Source organism: Cryptomeria japonica, chromosome 3 (genome assembly GCF_030272615.1).
Source record: "Cryptomeria japonica chromosome 3, Sugi_1.0, whole genome shotgun sequence".
Lineage (NCBI taxonomy): Eukaryota > Viridiplantae > Streptophyta > Pinopsida > Cupressales > Cupressaceae > Cryptomeria > Cryptomeria japonica.
Genome location: NC_081407.1, coordinates 138339094 through 138347976, shown reverse-complemented (window position 1 = coordinate 138347976; position 8883 = coordinate 138339094).

Genomic DNA, 8883 nt, shown 5'->3' with positions numbered 1-8883 from the left:
AATCCAAGAGCTAATTTTCCTTGCAAAGAAACTTGTAAACAACAGTATGATTTGATAATGCATCTCAACTCCCAATCAACCCCCTTTATAATTACTTAAACCAAAAAAGCTCGATTTTATCCTCAAATACTAGATTTGGTGAGTTAAAGAAACAATGATATTTGGCTCTTATTAATTAATTTGTCACCACACAGGATTGCCTGGGATTAATAATGTTATAACTTAAAAGTGGCCCCTTTATTAGTCATAATGAATAATTTAAATATATTTGCTTTAGACTTTAGCTTTTTGGGCTCCATCTTTAATTTTCCATGTATTCCTTCTTATTCATTTAATTTTTCCTAACCCTGGGAATGAGGAAGGCTAGGAAATTCATCTTCAACTATTGATATACAAAAAGGGACATTAAGACATAATTAGAAATATTTACATAATTTTTTTTTAAGGATTTGTAGTATACTGGGTATAGATATATTAAGCCGGTTAGTATACAACAATATATCTTTTTAAGGCTTAATTCATCCATTATGGCATATAAAAACCATTTTCTATGGGTTTTATAAGGAACCAAAATAAAGTTCAATATGATAAAAATCTTTTTTTGATTGCTTAAGTGCATTCTGTTGGCATAGTGTTGTCATTGATGTCAACCAACATTGTGATCATGGATGTCAACTGGCAGTGTGTGCAGTTGAGGTCAACCAGTATAGAAGTTGATGTTCGGAGTGAAGAAACTGGTACCCAATGAACAAGCGGATGAACAAGTTAGTATACATGTTGGGACTAACCCGTAAGATGATGACTAGTGAGACTGCAGAGTGAACATGCCACTTGTAAGCTAGTGTGATGTCATCTAGCAGTTCTCCCATCGGTAAATGATGTTATCACTAGATGAAGAGAAGAATGACATAAAGTTGTGTCTGCTCAAATAAGGAGCTCATATTAGTGCAATGTCGAAAGAAGGTGACTTAGATCCTCTCCCACTGGTAATTGGGAGATTGTGAGCCACTATGTATCTACCTCCACCGATTGGATGATAAGTGTATGCCTTCAACATGACAATCCAGAGATGTGCACTGGATCAACAAGAGGATGGATGAAGAGTTACCGAGACACAAAAGAGAGAGTAAGTAGTGAAGAGTTTGCAATTTAGGCAAACCGGTTGAGAGGTGAACCATTCAGATAAAGAATAATGTAAGTGTTGCATCTATAGACATAGATTCACTTCGGAATGCATATATAGATTAGTGCAGGATAGTGGAAGATTAATGGAGTGGTGCCATCAAGGATACAACTGGTAAGAGATCCAAGAGGCAAAGTGAAGTGCTCTCTATCAGATGAACATGCACATGGTGAGTCACCCTAGATACTTGTTGAGAACAGGTATGTGTGATCACCGGGCTGACATGATCCACCAACACAACAAAGGTGAAGGCATGTTGGTGTATACCGATCGGTAAGGCAAGATATACTAGCAAGGTTAGAGAGTCGGAAGGCATACACCGATTGTGTGTTATTGGTCAGTGACCAAGTCTGACCGAGATAGTGAGCTAAGGTGGATGTCGACAAAGGTGCCACGCAGAGTTGAGTTGTCAAAAATGCATGAATTGGTAGATGGAGTCTGCCCCGACAAAGTGGTTACAGAATTAGTCAACATTAAATGAAGACCTCAAAAAACATGGGATGTGTTGTAGAGGTTTGAAACTCGAGGAAGGTTGAACCGAGGAGATGGATAGCATGCACTGATCGATGCAGAGTGTCTGGGTGCAGATCAAAGTAGGTGATGCAAACCGCCGAACCATTTATGGTGTTTGACCAAGTGCCACACCCACAGATAGTCCGTGTTTGCTAAGTATAGAACACATGCTTTGGAAAAAAGGAGATATGGTGGTGATGTCTGATTTACTTGCAGGATGTCGATCTACATGCAGAATGAGATTTGATTAGATCCAATACTCCTTGTGATTAGTGGAAGAAACCCAGTGCACCAAAAGTTTGAACTTGTGTTTTGGCAGGAAAGCTTGACTATAAGTATGCAGACAGATGACCAGATCAATTGATGCTGCCAGAAGGTATGATGCCAACTGAAAGAAAAGAGTTGATCTAATTGTGAGTGAAGCAACTGAGCATTTGGAGGTGCAACCGGTAAGAGATTTTAAAAGTGATTTAACCTGTAAGGCCAAGGCAACCAGTAAACTGTTACAGAGTTTAATAATAGTATAAACTAGTAGGGTTTTCTCTGGTAAGAAGGAAGCAGAGAGAGTGTTGAAGGAGATCCAACAAGGTGAAGGACAAAGAAGAGTTTAACAGGTACTGTGGAAGTCGTCGGTAACCAGGTGCAAAGACAATCAATCAGTAGAGTCTGAATCGGTAAGGCAACAAAAACAAGCAAAGAAGAGAGAGGTAGACATTAAGCAGAGATCAGACAGGAAGGAGGCAATGTGATAGGTGATAGCAGTGTACCGGTAAGGCAGGGGAGTGTGAACTGACAGAGAGGAGGTAGAGGGGAAGACAAAGAATACTACTGGTAAAGTTGAGTAGGAGAGAAACCGATAGAGAGAGATTACTTGCAGAGGTTACAGAACTCATCTGTAACCAAGATACAACTATTGTATTATTTTGATATAATGTATTGTTATCACTGAGTTGGAGCTCGATGTAGGGGTTGGTGCTCCTTTGGGTTGGTGCCCATAAATCAACAGGGGTTGGTGTCCTAAATCAGTAGGGGTGGTTCTCCTTGAGTTGGTTCCTTAAATATTGTAACCAATGTTTTTTATTGTGAGGTTGGCTTGGAGCAGTAGACTCAAGCAACTTTTCTCACCGAGGTTTTTCCCATCTTGGGTTTTCCTTGTATATACCGGTGTCATGTGATGTGCCTTTGTGTGGTTGCATTGTGATGTCTTTCTTTATCTCAACGATAGGTTTACTTAGTGTTTGCATTGCTAACCAGTAGTCACTCTTAGGAATAAATGGGTAAGAGTTTTGGAAATCACTGATTCACCCCTTCTCTCAATGGCATCTTGTGTCCAACAATTGGTATCAGAGCCTAGGTTCCCAATTTGATAAGCTTTCTCCATCTTGGGTAGATTTTGGTATAATGACACAATGGTTTGTTTTGAGTCAATCTCTGCTCCGATGTTTAATGTGTCTAACTATTCCATTTGGTGTTGTAGAATGAAAGCCTACCTGTCCTCATTAGGGTATGATGTCTGGATGTCAGTTGTAAATGGTCTCCGTAGTCGTGTCAGTCCTCCCACTGGTTCATAAGTAGAAAGAAGATACCAGTGTAATGATGATGCAATGAAAGCTATACTTTGTGGGCTCTCAGATGATGTTTCTTCATAGGTGGACAAGTGCAAATCAACAAAAAGCCTATGGGATAGATTGAAGAAACTTTATGGCAATGAACTTAGCATTGCAGAACCGGTTTATGGAAGCAAGAAGATTAATGAAACAAACATGTGCAAATGATGGAGATAGATTTGCTAGCTATTGCAACAATGATGAAGAAGAAACCCATCTCTTCATGACCCAAGAGATAGAAAGTGAGGAGCACACATCAGAAGGTGAAAATGTAGATAAATCCCACCAACAAGATGTGTTTGATAGTGATGAAGAAGAGGATGAAGCCAAAGTTGACCTTGAAGGTGAACTGGTAAGTGGACTAGAAGAGCTGCAAAATTGTAGAAATGAATTTAAGAACAATAAAAAATCAGTTCATGATGAATGTTGTCAGTTGAGAATATGTCTTAAGGAATCAAACAAGAACATCAATGTGTTGACAACTCAACTTGAAGAGGCCAAAGGTATGGCCGATGATATGAAATCAATCTTGGATGCCAAGGAGAGAAGATGTGAGGACAAAGAATGTTAGGACCTAAAAGGTGAAATGAAGAACATTAGGAAATACCATGAGAAGTGTCAAGATGAACTCAAGGTAAGGATTCAGTATGATGGCAACACTGAGGCTTTGGACAAAATGTTGAGTAAATAAAAACACTCCAAGGATACTGAAGGATTAGGATATGATGTCGGTGAATGCTCCACAATCAAGGATGTCTCCCAAGAGGACATTCAATTTGTCTCCTCTAATGGATATAACAAGGGTTAGACCTTCACAGTCTATAGTGCACCAAGAAAGAAGATTGACCTAACCACAACTAGTGAGCACATGAGGTGAAAGATGAAGACCCGTGCAGTAAGAATAAATAATGCAAATCCTAAAGGAAAAAGAAATATGAGAGAAGATAGGTTCACTAGAAACAAGAATACAAGAAGGCAACCTAAAAGATCTCCTACTGATAGAAGACAAATAGATGTTGTTGTTCCCAAGAACAATCCTCGGAGAAGTAGAAGTGGAGAAGCCAAACCAGTAAGATCACCTAATGTATGGCATAATTAATTTGTAAGTAATAAGCCTCCACTCTCCAGTTATTGTTTTGCTTGTAAAGGATATGGACATAGGGAAAAGGAATGCAAGATGATGTCTAGGAATAGAAAAAGTGTTGTTCCTAGGAGTAGCAATTTAGTTTGTAAAAGATGTAATGATTTTGGGCATAAGACATTAAAATGTAGAAACTTGCATATGCTCTCTCCCGGTTATGCTAACAAAAGTCCATTTGCTGCTCCAAGAAAAGGAAATGTTATATGTTATCATTATAATGGACTTGGTCATAGAAGTCATGAATGCAAGAAGAAGGAAGTTCAGTCATATGGCAACTTGTATAATAGCCATCCTCAATATGGAAGTGACTATAGAGAATATGAGAGTAAAAGACCAACCTCGAACCAAAGGAGAAGTGTTCCTGCAAGATTAGGAAGTTACTTGAAACCGGTAGCTGGCTACAATGGCATGATCATGAGAAGAAGATCAAACTAGTCTGATAGAAGGTCTTCTAATCATCTAGTTGGGATGAATGCAGTATGCTTCTATAGCAATGTATCCAGTCATACTGCAAAACCTGGTAAAGCAAAGACCAATTAGTAGAAGAAGATAAGACCTGCTCCAAAGACTACAAATGAGAAGAGGAGGGAGACCAAGTAGGTATGGAGGAAGAAGGAAGAAAACATGACCATGGACTGACACTGTGCATTCAATGCACAGGTGATATCTCCTAAAGTTTAAAGGACACGCAGAACCTTAGGGAGCTACATGTTGATCAGATCATTCACCCCCAATGTTTAAAAGGAGAAAGGTAAGTACGAGCAAATACCGATAATAGGGAGAAGTTGAGATAACATAGTGTGTGAAATTACTATCTTGGCTACACATTCACATAAGTGAAATGGATCATTGTTGCAACTGTCAAGTAGATGGTTCAAATTCCAAAATGGTAGACTTGGGATGTGACACAGGAAGAAGGGCCAGTGGACAAAGTATACTGACAAAGATATTGGACCGGTACAGTAAACCGACATGGACAATATGTTGCCGGTAGGGATAGTAACTTGTATTGCAAAACATGTGAGTCAATGTATTCCGGTAACATTCTAGTGGCTCAGAGGCTTGGAAAGAGGAAATATTGCCTTGGGCAATATTGGAGAAACATTGTCTAGCAATGTGTTGGATCGATAGTTGATCTCATGTGCATACTGTTGGCATTGAGTTTTCATTGATGTCAATTTGTATTGCAGGTTACCAGTAGAGTGTGTCAATCGGTACGAGGAAGATTGAACCGACATAAAGAAGATACCACTGGTATGAGGTAAGATGAAAGACTTGTGTGTGTGAAAAGTGGACCTGTATCTGTATCTAGAATACACAACACTTCAATTAAGTCATTAGATGCATGGTTAGTAAATCAATAATCAATGAATAATAAACCATGACAAAGTGACCCATTGCCTTCTAGTAGATGCGAGTTTAGATTGCTCTCAGATTGCTAAGCTATCCACTGACTAGACAACACCTAAACGAAGGATTTTTAATCTCTATGAGCATGAATTTGAGCTAGATGAATGCAAGATTAAGCTAGATATGCAAGATTAATCTAACACGATTTAAGAAATATATGAATATTTAAGCTAAATGATTTAATGAATATGAAATAACTAATATGCAATATCTCAATGCAAATTCTCAATGAACCTAGAGCAAAAACAACATAATAACAATATTTTCTCCAGGATCCTTTAATAAGAGATGAGAGCCTGAATTTATAGAAAATTCAGAAAGAAAGCAAAGGTCGAGATCAAATGATTTTCGAAGAGGAACCACAATCCAAGTGAATTGATGTGATTTGACGTTTTTCTCAGTTTTAAAGGAAATTGAACTAAAATTAAGATAAAATCAGGAAAAAACTGATTTATTCTCCATTTCATTCAATTTTAATATTTAATTGTTTTAATTATTTTCTCTGAGATTATTTATCAATTTTTAATTTATTTTTCAAGATTATCTCCAATTGATTTCTTTTCTCAAATTTTTAATTCTTTCTTGATCAATTAATTCCCTTTTGATGATTAATTTCCTTTTTTGAAGATTTGATGGCAAATTGATTTATTTAATTAAATATGTTAGGATATTCAATTAAAATAAATAAGATAATTGTTTTAAAATGATTTACTTGGAATGATCAATTAATTAAATAAATATTTAATTAATATTGATTGATTAATTTGCCATGTGACATTGATGATTTTAGAATTAATTGTGTGCTCAAGATTTATTTAATTGCCTTTGGTTAGGACCTTGGTGACGTTGTCGAGATTAGGGGCTCATGGTTTAGATGACCATTTTTAGGGTATTATAGGACCGAGTTGGCATGTGTGAGTTATAACCAGTAAGACATAAACCGGTATGAAGGCTGGTTGTTTGTGATGAGGAGGCAAAATGTTTGATGAATCACAACAACACCCGGTGAGCTGAACATAAAGAATGACATGAAGTTATACCGAAAGGGAAGAATGTTTGAGGATGATGTGTTGTCGGTAAGAGTGTTTAATCAGTATGTTGATCATACTGGTAAGGTTCTACCGATAGAAAGGTTTACCGGTTGTTCAAGGTTGAACCGACCCTATGACAATGAGTTGAATATATGCTAATGTGTCCTCTGTAGAGTTGAGGTGGTAAACATGCAGAGGTCGATGAAATGTTGAACGACATGGTTTTCCATGTAGTTGGTGGTCATTAAATGATAAAACCACAAATCACGGGATGATATTTGGCTGATGTGGCTTGAGTAAGACTGGATGACAAAGAATGATTAGGCAGTTGTTGGCATTGTGATCGAGGCACAAAATCTGATTGCAGATCGACCTTCAGTTAGAAACAACTGGGTCGAATGAGGTCCCTTTTCGATGAAAATTTGAAAATTTTCTCGACATTGAAGATGTAAGGTCATAAGGTCACGAGTATGCCCCCTCGGGAGCGAAATTGAAAGATAGCGAGGGTACATTATAGGCAATATTGAGCGATGATAAGTTGTTTTGAGCACAAATTGATTCAAAGGAATTTTTGAAATTTTTACGTTGATTGATAAGAAATTGAGCACAAAGTTGATTTGTAGAAATTAAATTGAGATTTAGCGTTGATTCATGAGAAATTGAGTGCAATTAGAAGAGAGAATGAGCTTTTGATGAAAAGCGCCAAGTGGTCCAAACTTTGTGAAATTGACTAGGAAAATGATCTCGAATTTTGATTTCGATCCCGAAAATGGAATCAGAATGGGCAAATTAGCTAAGGGTACAATTTTCATGACCATCGGAGCAAGTTGAAAAATTAGGTTTTTGGCTATATATGGGACAAAAGTGTTAGTTTCAATTCATTTTAACCCTCCAAAGTTTGGAAATTCAAAAAGCCTTCTGTGAGAAAAATGGTGGTCCCTGCTCGTGAGCATCGATTCGAGCACCAGAGATGACATAATCAACCTCGACACTATGAGCCACCAGTAAGTGATCTATCTTAAGCCTGTTATTCATTCCAAATTTGAATTTTTTTGTTGATTTTTCAAGTTTTTTGGTATGTTGAGTCGGGTTTTATCGTTTTGTCGTGCGAGACAAGATCTTGTCTCATACAACAAACTGCTAAGTTTAATTTTGTCATTTAAACCCATAAGTTTTTTCATTCGGGGCTCACCCTTATGTCGTACGACAACCTTCATAAAAGTTCATTTTGTCGTGCGAAGTCTAATATCTTGTCATTTGGGAGTCTTTTGTCATACGAAGCTCAATCCCGACGCATACGAGTTTCTGATTTTTTGTGTTTTGTCATTTGAGATTTTGTTTTTGCAATTGACGTAGTTGGATTTGCGTGATGTTTTACTTCTTTTGTAGGCTAGTTTGGAATGTATTCTGATACTCCATCGTTTGATTTTGCAGGTTCGATTGCCTCATGTGCTCTTCAGGTGTGTTTATCTACCTACCATGACTTTAGTTCGATAGCTATCAGAGGTTGAGTAGACTCATATTGACTTGTGCGGCTTGACACATCTATTGAGATTACCTGATATCCGTGTGAATCATGGTATGCTCACAAAATTGGTAGAGAGATTCCATTCTAAGCATAATACCTTTCATTTACCAGTTGGGGAGATGACTATCACTCATAAGGATGTATATAGGATCCTCCATATCTGTTTTGCTGGGGATAAGGTGGATTACGATTCAGGACACCTTCCCGGATTATAGGCAGTGAGGCATGTCTTCAGGGATCTTGATATCCTGACACGGTCCATTAGTTGGGACATCATGATGAGCAGGTACAGTGATGAGTTTCCTCTGGCTTGCGTCCTAGCAGGTTTTATCAACTATTTTCTGATGCCGAATAGAGGTCAGCAAGTATTTCAATGTGGATGGGGCTGGATGTTGGAGAGATTGGTTGAGACCCCTCAGAGACTTGGCTGGGGTTCATGCATTTTGGCCCACATGTATCGCGAGATGCAT